This window comes from Labeo rohita, chromosome 25 (genome assembly GCF_022985175.1).
Source record: "Labeo rohita strain BAU-BD-2019 chromosome 25, IGBB_LRoh.1.0, whole genome shotgun sequence".
Taxonomy (NCBI): domain Eukaryota; kingdom Metazoa; phylum Chordata; class Actinopteri; order Cypriniformes; family Cyprinidae; genus Labeo; species Labeo rohita.
The window spans coordinates 15,851,139-15,873,534 of NC_066893.1; the positions used below are offsets into that span (position 1 = coordinate 15,851,139).

Genomic DNA, 22,396 nt, shown 5'->3' on the forward strand with positions numbered 1-22,396 from the left:
TTACTTTGGATAAAAGCATTTGCTAAATGTATAATGACAAATGAAGCAATAAATAATGTAGCCAGGTATTATAGTTAACTAAAACTAAATAAAAAAATTGTTAATTGGAACAAAGAAACACCTCTCATTTTCATCACTAAAACTAAACAAAAAAAAGACAGCTAAACACAACAAAATAACTAATACTTCAGCTAAAATGAAAATGAAAACGGAATATATGAATATATATATATATATAGCAAAATTTTTGATACCACAGAAACGTCATAATTCTTGTCACCATTGTCAATATCACAAAAAACTACAACTGCCTAAGAATATGTAAACGATACGTTTCCATGACCACGTAGCACTGCAATATCACATGAGCGTGTAACCGTGATAAAGACGATAGTCCAAAAATCTCTACCATGTGACAAATTTCTTCCGTTTAATCATGTATAATGCCCACACATATCAAATATAATGATGACTCATCCTGCACTACCACTACGAATTTCATCCAATCAGATGCTCTCTAGAATGAGAATGTCCTGCCCTCTAATACCACCTATAACTTATTAGCAAATCACAACTTATTGCTGTGACATTCTAAAGCTGATTGGCTATTTCAAACTTCCTGAAAATACATCTATGCAGGGAACAAAACTGGGTCTGTTAAACAATGCATCTTCAAAAACGCCTGTTTACAACTTCACACAGTCAATTTATTTGCGGTTTAGAAATGAAAAATAATAATGAATGCTGAGCACATTAAACACAATTAAAACATTCTCTCATCACCCATAAAAAAAAAAACATCAAACCAAAAGCTCGAGATCAACACATGATTGAAAGGCCATGAAGAAAATGAGAAAACACATAAGCCACGCTAATTTAGGAGTGGCACTTAGGCTAAACCAAAACAGCTGCTGTCTTAGAAGGGAACACTTACAAGCTGGCAATGATGTCAGACCAGCTTTTAAATTTGTGGTGGAAGATTGCTGAATGACAAATGTTCATCCTGTAGCTTAAGAGAGAAAGAGTGATTAACCCAAATCACTCCTACGAGTCACTGCGTTTAGCATTAGCGCCACACAGTACGTTTCACGTTAAAGAAAAACTGCTTGCGCAAAAACACTGCTAATCGCAATCTCATTATAGCCATTACACTACAAATCAAGGAAAGACTGCAACAATCTGGCAGAAAATCACATCCGATCGCAGCCAACTGCTCAAAGAAACATCCACGACATCAAACGCGCGTGTGCGTATGACTTTGAGGTAAACCGTGAAGTGTTAAAACCGTACAAATCTCATCTAAATGGTCGCACAGAGTGATTGCTAACTACAAAACTTGCACTTTCAAGTCACGTCTGGCCTAGTGGCTACGCTAACTGGGGAAATGCCCAGACAAACAGTGCTGCCTATTGTAGAACTGCTAGCATGTGTTTCCTGTCAACTTTGAGCAGGCTACACTTCACAATGTGTCAAAAACCTACTCTTCAGATACTTTTAAACAGTATTATATATGAAATGCAATTAGTTGAACATTAGTGTTTTCTGACATAATTAAGTAGGGATTATGGGTTACTTAAATGTAATTTCATCTTTGAAATGTGGTTAAAGTTTACTATCAAATAATAAGTTAAAATTAAAATATTATATATTGTCTGCAAGTACAGTTTTCTTTAAATATACTTTTAAATATGAAGTGCACTACAAGTGCACATATGATTAAGTGCACTTTTTCGTCTCCATTAAATTAAAAAGTGTATATAAAGTTGAGGTCAAAAGTTTACATACACCTTGCACAATCTGCAAAATGCTAATTATTTTACCAAAATAAGAGGGATCTTACAAAATGCATGTTATTTTTTATTTAGTACTGACCTGAATAAGATATTTCCCATAAAAGAGGTTTACATACAGTCCACAAGAGAAAATAATAGTTAAATTTATAAAAATTCACCCTGTTCAGGTTTACATACACTTGATTCTTAATACTGTGTTGTTACCTGAATGATCCACGGCTGTGTTTTTTTGTTTAGTGACAGCTGTTCATGAGTCCCTCGTTTGTCCTGAACAGTTAAACTGCTTGCTGTTCTTCATAAAAATCCTTCAGGTCCCACAAATTCTTTGGTTTTTCAGCATTTTTGTGTATTTGAATTCTTTCCAACAATGACCGTATGATTTTAAGATCCATCTTGAGGACAACTGATTGACTCATATTGCTTATTACAGAAGGTTCAAACACTCACTGATGCTTCAGAAGCAAACAATGCATTAATAGCCAGGGGTGAAAACTTTTGGAATTTGAAGATCAGGGTACATTTAACTTATTTTGTCCACTGGGAAAGATGTAAGTATCTTCTGTAACTTCTGAAGGGCAGTACTAACTGAAAAAAAATACAATATTTAGGCAAAATAAGAAAAATGTACACATCTTCGTTCTGTTCAAAAGTTTTTACCCCCTTTTCCTTTTGGAGCATCAGTGAGTGTTTGAACCTTCTGTAATAGTTGTCCTTAGTGTGAAAAGATGGATCTCAAAATCATACAGTTATTGTTGGAAAGGGTTCAAAATGCTGAAAACCCAAAGAATTTAACTGTTCAAACTGTTTAACTGTTCAAGGGACTTATGAACAACCATCGCTAAACAAAAAAACACAGCTGTGGATCATTCAGGTAACACAGTATTAAGAATCAAGTGTATGTAAACTTTTAAACAGGGTCATTTCATAATCTATTCAACCATTATTCAGTTCAGTACTAAATAAAAAATAACATGCATTTTGTATGATCCTTCTTATTTTGGGGAAATAATGAACATTCTGCAGATTCTGCAAGTGTAAACTTTTGATCTCGGCGGGAAAAATAGTATAATCTATTGTAAGTCCCTTTTTGGGTAGCTAAATTGCTAAATGCGTGTGAAACAGTGTGACTGCATCTCTCACTAACACTTTGCAGTTGTGAATCTTTCTTTTTTTTAAGTGTACTAAATGCTGACGTTGCCAAAAAAAAACTTGTACTGCTGAGAGAGAGTGATAAAATTTGTGCAAGCTGCAAACTGCTAAATGCTTGGGCTCTTAAACATCATCTTCTTGACTTGGAGATGAACTCATCTGTAATCACTTCCAGCACAGTCATGTGTGCACTTTTGGCTTTGCCCACAATTACACTGCAATCTGTAGTTTTCCACTTCTGGCACATCATGGAAACACTTACCGAATACAGTACGTTTGTACATTGATGCAGTATATCTGAGTTTGCACTTCGATTTTTGTCGAGTTCTAAGCGTCTATCTTATGCAAAGGTTTTCTTTCATGCAAATACTCCCTGATCTTGTGCATTACCAGCAGACCAGAGCAGAAGTACATGCTATAATTATTTGTATGGTAATATCTCAGATATCTGAGAGATTCTACATGAGTTTTGAATTAGCATCAACAAAAGCAGGCTGGTGGTTTGGACTGCGGAAGATTAAAGAGAGCCTGAGTGTGATGGTTTAATCGGGGAGAGAGAGCGAGGCGGCTCTCGACACACCACACATCCTCCCTGTAATTTACAAGACTTCACACTTCAAAAGGAGAAAGAAACTCAGTAAGAAAGAAGCAGTATGAAAGGCAAAAGAAAGAAGCTAAAGAAATATATAATCTACTTGTCTAACAGGGATGGTTGACTCTATTCAATTAGTTGTCCAACAACCAACTAATCAATTAGTCGAAGTTGACTAGTTTCTCTAGATTTTTCCTTTATGTTTAGCACTGATATTTTTAGCCGTCAAAACAAGTTCACACAAAAAGATGACAAATGCTGATAACTATAAAGTTTTATGAGAATAGTCCACAACACAACTATAATGATAATGGCACAGAATACACACAATATTGTCGGAATCTCTTTCAGAATGATGTTTTTGGTTTGAACAAGCCTTTAGAGTTAGGCTTTAATTAGCATAGCCGTTAGACGTTTGTGCAGTAAAAATGTTTTTTAAAGGGATAGTTCACCCAAAAATGAAAATTACCCCTGATTTACTCACCCTCAAGCCATTCTAGGTGTATATGACTTTCTTCTTTTAGACGAATGCAAATGGAGTTAAGTTCTTGCTCTTCCAAGCTTTATAATGGCAGTGAATGGGTGTTGAGATTTTGAAGTCCAATAAAGTGCATTCATCCATCATAAAAAGTACTCCACACAGCTCCGGGGGATTAAAAACGGCCTTGTGAACCACATTGATGCATTTTTGTAAGAAAAATATGCATATTTAAAACCTCATAAATCGTAATAACTAGCTTCCGCTAACTGTCGTATGCACGTTCACAAGAAAGTGGCGTTTTAGTGGATGACGTAGGATGTAGGCAAACACGGAAGTGCAAAATAAAACACCGGTCACGAATTAGAAGTACAAAAGGAGGATTTGTAAAGAAATATGTTGGAGGATTTCGATATAAGCCAAGAGGAGACTGGTTTTCCTTTGCTGTAAACAAAACTTGGTTCTCGCGAAACCAGCATGTTCTCACCGGAGTTTGCGCTATGTATGTTTACGCTACATCATCTCGTGAACGTGCGTACGACAGTTAGTGAAGGCTAGAGATTACGGTTTATAAAGTTTTAAATATGGATAATTTTGTTGACTAATAATTTCGGCAAGTTCATTTTTTCCACCAAAAAAACACGAGGCGATAATGAAACAAAAACTTGTTTTGAATGACAAAAATTATGACGAAAATCTATTATTTTCGGCAACGAATAAAAATGAGACGAAAATGTTAGGGACAGAAGATTTGGAAAGATTCATTCAGAACCAATTTGCATGTGGTTAGGAGGTTAGATGCGAACAAATGAACTGGCTCATAGCCTATTGATCTATACGACGGGACATAAGCTAGCATACATTTTGCACGTCTCATAAAACATTAAAAAATGTCAATATCTGTGAATAAGAGAAAAGCAGACATATGGATAATTTTGACGACGCAAAAGAGGACTCAATTCGGTCTGGTTTTCTGAGTGCAAACACCAAAGCAGCACAAGTACTCTTTTGCGTCGCATTAACAGAGAAATACACACAAAATTGTTGATTTGTCCGTTTTGATGAGTATTCACGTAAACACACTTGGTTACTTCTTAGGTGAACGTAAACAGTACGGACAATATCAGGTGTGTATCAGTACGCTGCATTCGGTTTTAAAGGGACAGCAGCCTAATTTAGTTGTTATTGTCTGTGGCATTGATGTTAATCAAGCAACAAAAGAAACACAGAAAATCCCTCACTGCTCTTGACTGAATCACTTCAATAGTCCTAATACAGATTAGTAAATTTATTTATATAAATAAATATGTCTGCTTGAAAGAATGTGGTAAACAAATTGTTATAAAGAATGCATAATGAGCCTAAATAACCATTGGCAGAAGTGGTTTCACAGCAGTTAAATCTGCGTATATCATGATAAAACCTTAATATCAAACCTCTACAATGAGTTTGGTAATTTTAGAGAAATTCGTAATAAATTTCACTGTAACTACACCAATTAGATTTTACCCGACTAAATCTACTGTAGATTTAGTCGACTAAACTCTTATGATGTATAGTCAAGTAAAACTAGACTAAAACTAAAAACAATTCAGATGACTAAAATATGGCTAAAACTAAATGGCATTTTAGTCAAAAGACTATGACTGAAACAAAATAAAAATTTACTGTCAAAATTAACAGCATGCTAAAACGCTTGCACAAACGCATCGATTCGCTTCAGAAGGCCTTTGTTTACCTTTTTATGATGGATGGACGCACTTTATTGAACTTTAAAATTTTAACACCCATTCACTGCCATTATAAAGCTTGGACATTTTTTAATATAACTCAGATTGTAATCGCCTGAAAGAAGAAAGTCATATACACCTACGATGGGTTGAGGGTGAGTAAATCATGGGGTAATTTAAATTTTTAATGAACTATCCCTTATCCACTTTAAAGTGGTTCGCATAATCAGAGAAGTTTTTGTAAATCCGTTGCAAATGAACACCCAACCACTGGCACTGGAAATTATAAGAGTTAAAATAGTACAACTACGCATCTTAAAGGGACAGTTCACTCAAAAAAATATGATTCAGTGGTGACCAAAATTGAAACATTTTTCAAAATATCTTCTATTGCGTTTCAAAAAAGAAGGCAATACAGGACTGGAACAACATGAGGGTGAATAAATGACGACACAGCGAAGCATCCCTTTAAACTAAACACATCGTGCATCACAATCAAGACATTTGCACAAGCCGTCAGCTTTGGACGTCAGGACAAATCTCTGTGTTTCGTTATGTGTGCACATGTAACGTCCCATAATTCCCGGCTGTGAGGCGGGCAGTGGGTCCACCCGGGCGCTTCTGCTGTAGCAGAGTGCCAGTCAAAGCCAAGATGTTGTGACTGCTGCAATATGGCAGTGCTTGATGCTGGAGAGCGCAGTGCTTGTGCCGGGGCCTCAGTGGCAGATGGAAGGCCGAGATTAGTCATGCAACAATGTACTGTGGTCACACTTACAATACACTTCACCCTCCAGGCAGCCTCAGCCGGCCAAACGAAAGGCATGGGTGCGATCCCGCACAAACCGGGAGGCACACATCCACCCCGGGCAGCTGTCTCGCTCCCTCTGGTCTACTCTCGCTGCCAACGGATGAGGGTATCTCACAGCATACGTGTGTGTACACTTGTGTGTGTCCATGTCCACGGGCGAGAACACCGCTAAAGCGCCAGCTTGTTGTAATTAAATGTAATGATATGTATATGAGTACAGACAGTATTTGCGTGGGGTCTCATTTGTGTTGTAATGCTAGCGAACGCTCCTACGTGTGTCTAAATCACAAAATCTGGTTTATTCGATTCCAAACCATCACGCTGAGCTCTTTAAAGCGTTCACAGGAGCCTCTCGCTCTCACTTCATTACCAAATGAAGCTGTAATCGAACCGCCCGGCTCTCGTCTGCACATTAGCGGCTCCCTATTGATGAAGTTGGCAGCCGGGTCGACTGAAAACCGCTACATTTCCACCTGCCTCCGCTTTGCGGCTTCAGTGAGTTTAAATGTATTAAAGAAACAGTTTACTGGGAATTACAGTCGTACCTTGTGTTAGATGTTTGTAATTGCCCTGCAAATTAGCTAAAGGTATGTAACAACCAGACTGCTTCCTTGTTAGTACAGTCAAGTTTTTTCAAACTGGGGCCTAGAGAGAAAAAAAATGACATAAAACTCATAATCATTTATATTTTGTTATTGATATTATCACTGTTCTGTGAAACTCTTTTCTGTGACAGTGCCTTAGAATTAAATTTTTTATAAAAAGAAAAAAATATTACTTTGCATTTATATTGTTTTTACACAACATTAGAATTGATCAATTTTGGAAATACATATAAAATTTATTCAAATGTATTTGCATAGCAATTATAGAAATTATAGCCATTTTTTTCTATTTCCAGTGTTATGTGGAGCTCTTGTCTGTAAAGGTGCTTCAGATTTTTTTTTAATGAAAAGAAAAACACAAGGAAAAAATTATGTGCTAAAAAATAGAAAAATGTACAATTATACAAAAAAAAATCTTATTATAAAATATTTTTTCCCACATAATATTTTCATATTTTTGACTTTAAAGCAACGAGGAAGCAATGATAAAAAAATAATACAAATTGAATTTTTAGAAATGAAATATTGTATATAGTGTGTATATCATGTTTACCAATTATTAATAATCTAGTATACATAAAAAACATAAAGTAGCCTTCATATTTTCAAAGGATCATCTAATTAATTAATAATACTAATAATACTAATAATAATAATAATAAAATGTTTTAATGCAATGAAGCAATGACAAAAAATAATAACAAAAATAATAATTGATTAATATTTGAAAAATTGATAAATATTTTCTACATAATGTTTTACATAATGCAAAAATGTACAATTAAACAACAACAACAACAAAAAAACTTAATATAAAATAAATATTTTCCTCATAATGATATTTTTTTTTGGCTTTAATATTACGACGAACCTAAAAAGTATTAACAGAAAAATTTTAGATATATATATTTTTTTAATTATTATATATAACGTCATGTTTACTAATTATAAATAATCAAGTATACATAAAAAAAGTTGCCTTAATGTACCATCAATATACCAATAATACCGTCATATATAAATTTCTGTAACAGTGCTTTGGAATTAAATTTTTTATAAAAAGAAAAAATATATATATTTTAATTACTCTACATTTATATTGTTTTTACACAACATTAGAATTAATCATTTTGAAAATACATAGAACATTTATTAAAATGCACTGTTACAGAAATAATTGATTTTTTCAAAAAAAAAAATATATATATATATATTGTACATAATATAATGTTCACCAATTATAAATAATTCAGTATACATAAAAATACATAGCTGCCTTCATATTTTCAAAGGATCATCCTTGGGACAGAAAAATGTTTCCGTATCAAAAAAAAATTAGAAAAATGTACAATTAAACAAAAAATAATTTAAAATAAAATAAATATTTTCCTCAGAATATTTCAGTATGTATGGCTTCAATGCAATGATGAAGCTAAAAAATAATAATAAAAATAATCATTGATTTTTTAAAAACTAAATGTATATAATATCATGTTTACCAATTATAAATAATCCAGTAAAGTTCATATTTTCAAAAGATCATTACATTTGGGGATCCTTGGCTCTGAAAAGTTGAAAAACTCCCAATATAGACATAGGCACAACAAAAACATTTGATATTTATGTCAATAAATATTCATCTCAGCAACTTGAAGCAACAATAGTGAGCAAAAACGATCTGATTTCAGTAATTAACAACAGGAAAAAAAAACAGTAGTAACACCACTTCATGCTCCATTCAATTAACCGAAACGAATGGATGCATTAACCCTCGTAAGCCTATTCCACTTTCATAACACGAGCTACATAGGACATAACGGAGAAGGCTTATTAAGTTATTAAGCGAAGACATAATGAACGCAGGGTTTTCATATATCCAGTGTCTGTAAGTGATCGCAAAGAGCCTTCCTCCAGTGCATTTCTAGCAGTGACACGAGATGCACGCACAATGCTATTAGTCTCTATATTACTCTGTCATCAGCCAGGAAATTCAATTAAGGATGACCTAAAAATCCCTTCTTTCAGTCTTTCTCTGAGAGAGAGAGGCTTTTGCATTTCAATGGCATGTGTTGTGTAGCGGCCAGCACATCTTGTACTGTGATTGTCAGTGTAGTATTTGCTTACATGAAACCGTGTTCTTTTATTTCTGCCGAGGAACCACGCCAGAGAATCCTCCCTCAAAGAAAGAGCAAAAAAAGCATTATCTGAGGAAGACGTCTTGAAGATGCACAAAATGTGAAGGGTTCTTAAGAAAAGGACCGTGGATCCTATTCAAAAAGATATGCAAAGAAGCATCTTTAATCAGACAAAAATTCAACCTTGTAATATATTTTCAATGCCTTCATCTCTAGAACCTGGCATGTGCTTCATACTAATTATTCGTCATGCTGACGACCAAAGCGGGGGTCTTTATAAAAACACATCTTTGAGAAACCATCCTTGAGATGATATTTTACCAATCTAAAGACGCACTATCCATGGCTTCATTCAACTGAACAGAAACCGCACAGCTTGGCTCGCTCGCTCCCCGGGTTATGACTTTATTCAACGCAATTTTGGAGGTCATACAAACCCGCTAATATCCAAGTGAAAATATGTCTGTGAATTGCACCGCATGGACTCCTAAGGGGCGGCGGGCATGTAAGCACCGTTGTTATTGCTTTCCCCGCGGCTATGTAATCCTCTCAACCGAGTGCTAATGACCCAGAAGTGACGGCTGGACTTCTGGAAAGTTATTGTTGAGTGGGCAGAGCAAGCTGGCTTGACCAAACAATAATGCTAGGAAGGTTTTGCGCTCGCTTTTATTTCAATTTAACGACACGGAATCAGTTTCAGTGGGTATAAAAGAAATAAATCTCATTCACACGAGTAAGACGTGTTCAAGGATCAACATCCTTTGTTGGTTCCGGAACAATATTCCTACCCTTACCTGCCCTTAAAATCAATGAGTGGTTGAAAACAATGACTGATTTCTGGCTGATACAGATAAGCTGATTATTATTTTCATTTTAAGGCCAACATTAAACTTCTATTCTATTTTTGTCTAATAATAATAATAAAGTAAAATTAAATAAAAGAAATGTATGAACAGAAATTTAAATACAAAAATAAAGGGAAGTGGCATGCACAATTTTATAACCAATATCTACTGATACTGATAAATTACAATTTAAAAAAAAAAGTATATTGACAGATAACTGGTCGATATTAAAATGTTATATTTATCTAAATTAAAAAAAAAAAAACAAAACAAAAAAAAAGCTAGTAAATTTCAGGCATCACAACATTATAATATAAGTATGTATGAAAATTAGATATTCATTTTAAGATTAGCCGAAGATTATATTTAACAGTGTTAATGATTGGTGTTGCCAAAATAAAAAAAAAAAAAAGTGTTAGATGATGGCAAAGGTAATTTAAATATAAAAATAGAGGAAATTAGCATGGACAATTATATAACCAATATCTACTGACACTGATGCATTACAAAAAAAATAAAAATTTCATATTACTTTGTCTCTAAATAAATAAATAAATAAATTAATAGTTTCAAACCTACTAGTGAAATTACAGGATCAAAAAAAGGATAATGTACATTATGAAAAATGGATAAAGAGTTTGAGATTTTATGAAGAAATTTAACAGTAATTTAAATACAAAAATTAGCATGCACAATTATATAACCGATACTGATATTGATAAATTCCAAAAAAATAAAAATAAAAAATTTGATTGACAGATAACTGGCAGATATTAAAATGTTATATTTTTTTGAACAAATGAACAAATCAATGAATGAATAATTAATTAATGGCTTTAATGCACAAAAAATTGTTCTTTATATCTACAAGTGAATTTCAGGCATCACAACATTATAAAGGACAGTATGAAAATTAGATATTAATTTTAAAATCAGTTTAAAAATACAGGAAGTTAGCATGCACATTTATATAACCAATATCTACTAACATTGATAAATTACAAAAAAAAAAAAAAAAAAAAAGATCATATTGACAGATAACTGACCAATATTAAAATGTCATATTACTTTGTCTAATAAATAAATAAATTAATTAATTAACATTTTCAAAGCTACATGTGAATTTCAGGCATCACAACATTATAATGTACAGTATGAAAATTAGATATTTTAAGATTAGCTAAAGATTATAGGTGTTATTAAATGATTAGTGTTGCCAAAAAAAGAATGTAAAATAATTAAATATAAAAATACAGGAAACAGAACAAATATCGTATATCTACACAGTTAAAAAGTCTATTTTTTTTTTTAAAAAAATCAGTTTTAATATTGGCTGATAAATGGTTAATATTAAAACTGCATATTACTGTGTCTTATTTATTTAGAGTTTAGCTAAAGATAATATTTAGCAGTGTTATTTAAAGATTAGTGTTGTCAAAAAAAGTATAAAAATATAAAAATAAAGGAAATGAGCTTGAACGACAAATATCCAATATTTACACTGTAAAAAAAAAAAATCAGTTTTTTAAATCAGTTTTAAAATCGGCTGATAACCGATAAAAGGTTGATATTAAAAATGCATATTATTGTGTTTCAATAAATTTAAATTAAAACACTAAAATCAATCCATTCAAATCCTACAATAAATGTAGGCATCACAACGTTATAATATACAGTATGAAAAAAGATATTTGTTTTGAGATTAGCTAAAGATTATATTTAACAGTTTTAAATGATCTGTTTTTAAAGAATAACTTTGAGTAAGATTAGATGATGGCAAAGGCTATTTAAAAGAAAAAAAAAGGAAATAATAATAATTAAAAAATAATTTAAAAAATCCCTAAAAATCTCTTAAATAAAATAAAAAAAATGACAGAGATAACCGATATACTACGATACAGTGTGCAACACTAATAAAACAAATGTTACATCACCATGATACATGACACAGATATGTGTCACCTCCACATTCCTAAAATCTAATTGGTTGCTATAGGAACACTGATTTGAGATCAGATATCCAAATCCAGTCACTACAGTGTCAGAGGCCACGCACAAAGTCCACTTCCTTGAAGGCAATCCAGGAGCGGAGCGGCTTCCTCCCTGGTATTGTGGGGCAGACATGTTCTGTGATCACTCCACAGGCTCCATTCTTCTAAAGCAGGCTATTTTTCGCTGAGTCAGACCCCGCTATTATCCGATGTCTTCCTGGGGTGCCACTCTCCCCACGCCGTCCCACAATGCCTCCTCCAGGAAATGGAAGAGACGACGTGTTCAAATAAGTGTGAGCTCCCGAGAAGCATGACCAGTGTTTGCTCATAACCTTTCCTGACCGTCCAGCAGGGGACAAATACATTTACTCCAAAGGGTGCCGTGAACCGCACTCGCTTCCTGATTTGCCACAGATACGGTTTCGCGCAGAGAACACAGACGGTTCTTATAAACGAGGAAGAAAGTCTTTTCAAAACTCTCAGTACATCCGATCGAATTGTATCAAAACAGAATTGCTCGCCCTTTCTTGGCATCTCCCGAAATCCATCTAGGACACAGCGGTGTCTTTTTTAATCTACTGTCCCAACAGGAAAAAATAAAGCTACTGTGCTTTGTTTTTTTGTTAGGTCTTTTTTTTAACTTTGCTATCATCAAAAAGGATGTACTTTATGATCTACTCTGAAATGCTATTTAAACAGCTGCATAACTGGATGAAATTAAAGGAGAAGTCCACTTCCAGAACAACAATTTACAAATAATGTACTCACCCCCTTGTCATCCAAGATGTTCATGTCTTTCTGTCTTCAGTCGTAAAGATATTATGGTTTTTGAGGAAAACATTTCAGGATTTTTCTCCATATAATTGACTTCATTAGCGCCCCGATTTTGAACTTACAAAATGCAGTTTAAATGCAGCTTCAAATGGCTTTAAACACTGAGGAAGAAGGGTTTTATCTAGCGAAACGATTTGTAATTTTTTTCGAAAAATAAAAATTTTGTTTACTTTTTAAGCACAAAAGCTCATGTAGCACAGGCTCTGGGATGCACGTCCACGACGCTACGAATTCACGAGTTCACACTTGCATATAATAAACTGAGTAATGGTTATGCGTATTTGGCGTGCTGTCCGGGAGAGGGCTCCGAGCTCGGTAATCATTCCCGAGCCCAGGGCACTGCCCTTGCCCAGGGAGAGGGGTCCGAGCTAGGCATTTTAGCCCGAACCCAAAGCGCTCCCCCACCCCCCCGGGGAAGGAATGGGCTGAAGGTGAGGAGTCGGGGTGGTGGAGGGGTGCTGCGAGACGAGAAAAATGACGGTAAGACTGCTTTGGTTATTTGTAGGGATTCTTTCGTGCTGACTGGATAGGGAGTGTGATTGCTGATGATGAAATGGCCGAGTTAATTATCTGTGCGTGCTCCTCCCGAAATTTGTTAATAAAACATCACTTAGTAATGGGTTATTCTTGAACGATTCTTTCATTTTGAACGAATCTTTAATGTGACTCGGGAAGAACGAGTTGTCTTGGGGAGTGATTCGTTCAGTTGCGTATGTGCAACAACTGTACTGGAATTAGTTCACCTGTTTGGAGTCTTCGGGTTTTTCAAGTCGTTTCGACTCGAACCCAAAAAGTTGTCCGATAAGAGGTGAGGTGAGCTAATCATAGACTAAAGACCCAGGTAAACAATGAGTGAATCTTTTCTGTTTCTTATAGCATTACAGTTTTGTCTTGTTTGTAGTGTGATCAACGTTTGTGTAAGCAGTAGATGTGTTAGGGAAGTAACACGTAACATTTTAATTATATTTTGCTAAAATGAACGAAATGACTCGAAAAAAGATTCGTTCATATTTGCTGAATGAGACTCCAAGTCAGTACAATGATCCGAACTTCCCATCACTACTACGAATCACGTGTAAGTTCATCGTCTCTGTACTGGGTATGGCGAAAAACTCCATCTTATTTTCTCCTACAACTTGAGAGGAGGACATCGTTGTACCTTTTTGTTTGTAAACAGCGTTTACAAACATACTTGTACATTCTTAGTCTGTGCGCATTCGCTTTGTAAACACTGGGTCTGTAGTTCAGCCTACGTCCCGCGTGACCTTTCGACGTGATTCAATAGTACGTAGCGTCGTGAACGCGAATCCCAGAGCCTGTGCTACACAAGCTTTTGTACTTAAAAGTGTTAAAGAAACTATTTTCCAAAAAAAATTACCGATCATTCAGCTGGGATCGTTTAGAGCCCTTTGAAGCTGCATTTAAACTACATTTTGGAAGTTCAAAATTGGGCACCAATCAAGTCCATTATATGGAGAAAAATGCAGAAATGTTTTCCTCAAAAACCATAATTTCTTCATGACTGAAGACAGAAAGACATGAACATCTTGGGTGACATGGGGGAGTGTAAATTATCTGTGAATTGCTCTGGAAGTGGACTTCTCTTTTAAAGAAAGACAAACTGTAAGACCACCTCTGATTAATGCTGTACGGGAGGTGAATAATGCTCTGTTTAACTGGAACTCTGAGGTTTGCGTTTGTGTCAGGAACTGACTCATTTAGTGACTGATTTCACTCTGACTCTCCCTAAGCTGTTGTTCTGGCGTTTCCACTGAGCTGAGGGAACATTAAAAGGAAAAACAGATTTTATGATAATAAAATAACCTACACAAAGAAAAGCTCTTCTGTTCTTACCAAACCTCACAAAGCCATGATCTATACACACAATAATAACATTATTATGTGCATTCCTAGAAACGTTGCACTGTTTTGTACTGTTTTTTTCATTCTCTTTTTCTTTTATTCTCCTTTTCAGAATAATTCGGTCAAAACTATCCATCTATCTATCCATCTATCTAACAGACATGATAAAACTTTTCTTTTTTTAATAGTTTCTTTCTGTTTGTCTGTCTATAGATCTCTTCATCTATCTTTTTTCAGGGATGATAAACATTTTCCACTATTTCACTCAAGCATATACTAAAACTTCTACAATTATATTATATAACCAATATCTACTGATACTGATAAATTACAAAAAAAAAACTTTTATATTGACAGATAACTGGCCGATATTAAAATGTTACATTACTTTGTCTATAAATAAATAATAAACAGTGAATTTTAGGCATCGCAACATTATAATGTACTGTATGACAAATCAGACATTAATTTTAAGATTAGCTAAAGATTATATTTAACAATGTTATTAAATGATTAGTGTAGTCAAAATAATTAACTTTTAAGTAAGCGTTAGATGATGGCAAAGGTAATTTAAATATAAAAATAGAGGAAATTAGCTTAATATATATTAAACTATACAACATATATCTTCAATAAATCATTCAAATATTCTGATTTGCTGCTCAAAAAAAAAAAAAAAAAAAAAAAAATTATTATTGTTAAAAACAGATGAGTAGATTTTTTTTTCAGGTTTCTTTAGTGAATAGAAAGTTCAGTAGAACAGCATTTATCTGAAATAGAAATCTTTTGTAACATTATAAATGTCTTTATTATCACTATTGATCAATTTAAAGCGCCCCTTCTAAATAAAATTATTAATTTCTACAATTTCTTTCCCCCCAAAAAAATTATATTCCAAGCTTTTGAATGATATAATGTTACAAAAGCTTTTTAATTCACATAAATGCTGATCTTTGAATCTTTCTATTCAAAGAATCCTGAAAAAAATGTACTCAGCTGTTTTAAATAATAATAATAATAATAATAATAATAATAATAAATATGTTTCTTAAACAGCAAATCAGCATATTAGAATGATTTCTGAAGGATCATGTGACACTGGAGTAATGAAAATGTAGCTTTGATCACAGGAATAAATTACATTTTAAAATATATTCAAATAGAAAGCAGCTATTTTCAATAATAATAATATTTCACAATATTACTGCATTTGCTGTATTTTGGATCAAATAAAAGCAGGCTTGGTGTGCAGAAGAGACGTCTTTTAACATTAACAATCTTACCGTTAAAAAAACTTTTGACTGGTAGTGTATATCTATCAATCTGTTGTTGTTTTTTTCTACCAGGGGCAATAACACATTTACATAATCTATTTATTCTTTTACATTAATTTAATCAAGTAACTATCGGTTTGTCTGTCTATAGCTATAGTATCTGTTCATAATTCACTCAAAAACTTTTTCTTGTTTTTTCGGAAACGACTTGTCTATAATCTGTGTCTTTCACTCTAATTCTCTCCCTGCCTTTCTTGTTTTGTTTCTGAACTCACTCCAAAACTTTTCCATATGCTATATCCAGCAACATTTACAAGGGAGCTAAAAGGGCGTCCAGTGATCAGCCCGGGAGCAGACGTGCTGACGTCAGTGGCAGAGTTCCAGTAAGGGTCTCTCTCTCTAGCTGTCCTTGGTCTCGTGGAGCGGTGGGCTGTGTGGAGAGAGCGCTCCTTTTGTGACAACAGAGTTTACCTCAGGGCACGGCGTGGGCCTCCCGCTGCCCCGGGCCACAGAGGACACCCTATTGTTCCTGTGTTCCCTGAACAAAGCCGGCCACCCGTGCCCCTGCTACACACAGTCCCACTGAGCCATTGTTCCGCTGACAAACTCTCAACCCAAATTTCATTACATATGAATTTTCCTTTGTCGCCCCTTCAGGCCCCCCTCTCGCGTTTTGCTCCGACAAATCTTTTCGGGTTTCGTATTCCACCCCCTCCCAAAACCAGTTATCATACAAGACTTGCGATTATGCATGCCAAAAGAAAAGGATGAAACAGCAATGAACACATGTAACTCGCAAGACAAATGCATGGTCAAATATAGCGCCGAAAGTCCACATTTCTCTTATATTTTCTCATACGACGCATATTATAAGCACCTGTTGCTTAAATGCTCGGCATTTCGCCTCATATATGTGACCCTGAACCACAAAACCAGTCATAAGTAGCACGGGTGTATTTGTAGCAATAGCCAAAAACAGATTGCATGGGTCAAAATTATAGATTTTTCTTTTATGCCAAAAATCATTAGGATATTAAGTAAAGATGTTGTGTAAATTTCCTACCGTAAATACGTCAAAACACATTCTTTGATTAATAATTTGGACAACTTTAAAGGCGATTTTCTCAATATTTTGATTTTTTTTTTGCACACTCAGATTACAGATTTTCAAATAGTTGTCTCTCAGCCAAATATTGACCTATCCTAACAAACTGTACATCAATAGAAAACTTATATATTCAGCTTTCAGATGACGTACAAATCTAAATTTCAAAAAATGGACCCTTATGACTGGTTTTGTGGTCCTGGGTCACATATTTGAACTTATTTCTAAAATCACAGCAATGTTTAGCAAAACTAGGAATTATTTTTGACCTTTCAATAACACAAACACAAAATATCTCAGTATGTTAACCTGACAAAAAGTCTGAATATTGTTTTTTTTTAATAAAAACCAACACTATGGAGGGAATATTTGTCCCATTTTGCATTCCCCTCACATAAATTTCTAGTAACTGCATTAGACAAAGACAAAAAGTGTAGGCAGATTAATTACAAGTGCCTAACTATTGTACTTTGGCTATGTAAACACAGTCTCTCCCTCCCTAAACTTACTCAATCACCCTCTTTGCATAAAAAGACATGTAAAAGAAAGGCCAAAATACAACATAATGGTGTTGATAAGCTAAATTACCAGATAACATCGAGGCACACACAAGCCATATGGTGCCTCCGCCACTATCGCCTGTTGCTGGCATAACAATGGAGTTGGCTAGACGGTGAGTGGCAGCAACAGTCAAACAAATGGCCGTTCCTCTGAATTAGCCCAGCGCCAGAATGAATACACACAGTTTAGCATCTTTCAGCCTACAGGTGCGCTTAAGTGGCAAACCAGATGTCAGCATGGGAGCGGGACTGTTTGTGGAGTAATTCAGCCGCTCCACGAGCCCCTGCTTCAATAACAGCAGGAACAATGAAGGGCCCCTTCCCCCATTTTCCCACAATCCCGTGCTCCCAGAGGAAGCCCTGTCTACTGGCACTTTTTTTTTCCCTCTTCTGACAAAGTTTCATTTCTTGAAAGCGGAAAGGAAAACAGATAAATTAGCTAACTGCGTTAATTGGTTCTTAAAGTTCTACATAAAGTTCTACATAAAGGACCATTTCAAGAAAATGAATGAAAACCATCACAGATACTGGTTTTTATTAGCGATACGCATTGTTTTGGATTGTGAGAATTGGCGTTTCAGTTTTAAAGGGTCTGTCTACTTTGTTTACATAAGTTAAATAGACTGGCAAGTCAAAACAGCAACACAATAGTGAAGGGGGTCGATCTCATCTGAGACAACAAACCACTGTCAGACAGCAGTGGGAGAGGGGGAACCAGCAAACAACAAAAAAGTAACATAAAAACCTAAAAAGTACAACATGTACTTGGCTTTTTAAATGCAAGCCAAACTATAATAAACACATAACGTGTACACTTTTCATAATGGTGAAAACTACTAAAATTAAGTTGAAAGTCCAGTCAAAGCATGTGTTTTAAATACACTACCAGTCAAAAGTTTTTGAACACTAAGATTTTTAACGTTTTTTAAAGAAGTCTGCTCACCAAGCCTGCATTTATTTGACCCACAGCAAAATTTTAAGAATACGTTTATTATTTAAAATAACTGTTTTCTATTTGAATATATATTAAAACGTAATTTATTACTGTGATTTCAAAGCATATTATTTTTTAGCACCATTACTCCAGTAACACGATCCTTCAGAAATCATTCTAAGATGCTGCTCGGAAAACATTTATTATTTGATCACAGGAATAAATTACATTTTAAAATGCATTTGAACAGAAAGCAGGTATTTTAAATAGTAAAAACATTTCATAATATTACTGCTTCCGCTGTATTTTTTTTTATCAAAGAAACACATAAATGCAAGGAAACAGTACAAATCTTACTGTTCAAAAACTTTTGAGTGGTGGTGTACTTTAAACTATAAGAAAAACACAGTCTTACTTTATGGCAAAATAAAATAAATGCAATAAATGCATATTTCACCATGTTTTAGTTGTTAAACATGACAAATGGCACATAATGTCTCCCAAATATGATAAATGTTCCCCCAAAGTGCCGTCTAGGTAGGCACCACAGTCTCGGACCAGGCACTAATTTTAGTCTGAGGGCTTTCAAACGTCCAGATTAATTATTAACAGGGGCTGGACCATGGACTTTCTCCCTAATCCTTTATTTATGTACACAAAACTGGCGTTTTTCTGGAAAGCAAACGGGAGCGGGGTGTTAGCCCGACCAAACAAGCGACTAAACATCCGCAAGTCACTGAGGTCACGTTAATAAGCAGAAATCAATGACACTGATTCAGTCATACCAGAAACATGAATCACAACGTGAGGTTTACTATTAAAGTAAATATGAACTTACTGTCGCAACGAGACCGCGGTAAACTAGCTGGCACGGATCGAAGAAAAAAGTGTTTTTTGAACCTCCACAAGTGATGAAAATCTCTGCGGATGTTTGCACAATCTACAAAAAAGGAAAAGATGAATCATTTTATTTAACTGCCTCTTTTGGCACCGTGTATTTAGGGTTTTTCTCTCGCTTTTTTTTCATCGTGAAAGCCTGTTTATTTCTGCCGTGTCATTTTTAAAAATTGTGAAATAAAACTAATATTTACCTATTAATCCATAATACTTAACAGTAAACACTGAAGTGTTAGCAGACCTAGCATTAAAATTGAAACACACCATTTCACACTATTAAAGCTCATTTAAAGAGAACCTAAATCTATACTCTGTAACTTCGCATCGCTTCTGACAACTTAGTAGTATAAAGCGCAAACGTACCTCTGTGTCTTTTTTCAAACGTGTCTGATGCTGAGCAATCGGATCGAGCGCACGCTCTGGTTTATTTCCAGCTGATCACTTTTTTTTCTTCTTGTCGGAGCGCGACTATTCCGCGTATCTAACAACGATGCGAAGTATGCGCGGAATGAGGGCAAGAATGAAATGAACGCGAAGAACTGAGTTTGCGTTGGGGGCGGGGCCTGTGTGACGTCGCCCGCAGAACTCCTAAGCGGTGGGAGGGGCTGACGCTGAACGTGTGACTGACTGAAGTGCTGAGGATTTTTGATTCATCAGTGACTCGGATCTTTTGAATCACTTCGCTGAAATTCCTTCTTTAATAATGAGTACAGTGGCTCTTATGAAGTTAAAGCATTAGTCCACTTCCAGAACAAAATTCTACAGATAATGTACTCACCCCCTTGTCATCCAAGATGTTCATGTCTCTTTCTTCAGTCCTAAGGTTATTGTGTTTTTTGAGGAAACATTTCAGGATTTCTCTCCATGTAATGGACTTCTATGGAGCCCCCAAATGAGAACTTCCAAAATCCAGTATAAATACAGCTTCAAAGGGCTCTAAACAATCCCTAGGGTTTTATCTAGTGAAACAATCGGTTATTATTATTATATGCTTTTTAACCTCAAAAGCTCCTCTAGTCTAGCTCTGTGTGAACTGTTTTTTTTCTGACAGTTAGGGTATGTCTAAAAACTCCTGTCTCATTTTCTCCTCCAACTAGGGTTGTGTCGATAGACAATAGTATTGTGTATCAAGGATAGTCAGAGATATTGTCTGTTGCTGATGCCTTTGACGACTGCAAGATGATTATTATTATTATCATCCGTCAAAAACAGACTAGGCGCCTAACTTTAGCAATGCAGTGCAGAGAGCTGCTTCTGGGACGCTTCAGAAACTTTTCACGAGGTGGCTGGTATAAACACAAAGGCACAAATTACAGTAGCGGGAGGGGGTGTTTTGGGTGGGAAGCATGCAATCTGTAATTGTGTGCAGTTGCTTTCTTATGCGCGCTGGTTTTCTAGTTTTACTTTCATTTTCGAAATCGATCTCGTTCAGCAAGGAGGGAAAAGGGGGACACAGTAACTCGTATTGGGGGGGACAGCCCCCCTTCATGCCGCAGATGTTTGAAGTGTAAATAAGGGGTAAGAAATGTATTCATCATACAGTGACTTAACTATTGTATTCACTTATGGTACCGAGAGTGTTTTTTAAAATGCATAAACTCGCACTAGGCTAGACTAATCAGTGATAATGTTCTTTGATAACGTAAATGTTCTTTGCTTGTTTTCTGTAGCTGCTTTTTGAATAACTAAGGAAATGTAAACATTAGTAACTTACAATATTTCTATTAAACTGTTTTCATGTTAAACGCAAATTAAGTCATATTGAAAACATTAGGCTGCTTTTAGCCTTATGCTGGTGTTGGTTCATTTGTGGCAATGAATCTAAGTAAGTAAATAATTAAATAAATTAGCACAATAATATCGTGTATCGGCGATCTCACAGGCTGACGATAGGACGATATGAAAATTGGGCATATCACCCATCACTACCTCCAACTTCAAAATCATCTTACATCGCTGTTTTACCTTTTTTTTTGGTAAAGGGTGTTTGATCTTCATTTCATGTTCACTTTGTAAACTCTGGATTGGAACTTCTGCAGCGATGTAGGACAATTTTGAAGTTGGAGGAGAAAATGGGATGGGAGTTTTTAGACGTACCCTATCTGTCATGACCAGAAAAAAAAAAAAAAAAACTGAAAAAGTTCACACAGAGCTAGACCAGACAAGCGTTTGACATTAAAAGTACATAATTTGTAATTACAAAAAAAAAAAAAAATAATAATAATAATAAAATAAAAAATATTGTTTCGCTAGATAAGACCCTTTTTCATTGGCTGGGATCGTTTAGAGCCATTTGAAGTGCATTTAAACTACATTTTGGAAGTTCAAATTCGGGGGCACCATAGAAGTCCACCAAAAAACATAATTTCTTTAAGACTGAGGTAAGAAAGACATTAACATCTTGGATGACACACTGGTGACACGTTGTGGAATCGTTGATTCAATCAATTTATTAAATAAACAAGTAACGTTTTCTTCATTTTAGGTTTTCCCCATATCAACTGCTGGTATAACTGTTATCAAGCTTTACAAAAACAGAGTAACAGAGTTTTGTTTTTACATTTTAGTCGTAGGAGTCAATATTACACATTTATAGTTTTTACTCAATCAAAATGATACTCAGTAGATTGAACTAATGAAACTACTTAATAGCCCGCGCGCTCAAATGTTATTTGCTGACGGTAAACCTTAAGTCAAATGTGTGTCAGCGCGAAATGAAGAAGATTCGTTCACTTTTAAAGATTAGTTCATAAACAGTGGTTATTTAACGAACGATATTCCACTAATGTAAACGAATTAGGGA

At 34.9% G+C, this 22,396-nt stretch overlaps 1 protein-coding gene across 4 annotated transcripts in view; it reads right to left on the reverse strand.

Moving 5' to 3' along the window:
* Positions 1-20,132, reverse strand: part of tead1a (TEA domain family member 1a) — a 56,438-nt gene extending 36,306 nt beyond the window's left edge. The window contains exons 1-2 of one of the 4 annotated variants that reach the window (XM_051099920.1): positions 19,957-20,132; positions 19,535-19,636 (exon numbers count right to left, since the gene is read on the reverse strand). The gene's annotated coding sequence lies outside the window, so the exon portion shown is untranslated. Of the gene's footprint in view, positions 1-19,532; positions 19,637-19,956 lie in introns of all 4 variants that reach the window. The other 3 variants (XM_051099921.1, XM_051099923.1, XM_051099922.1) reach the window with 3 other exon arrangements.
* Positions 20,133-22,396: the final 2,264 nt, after the last annotated feature.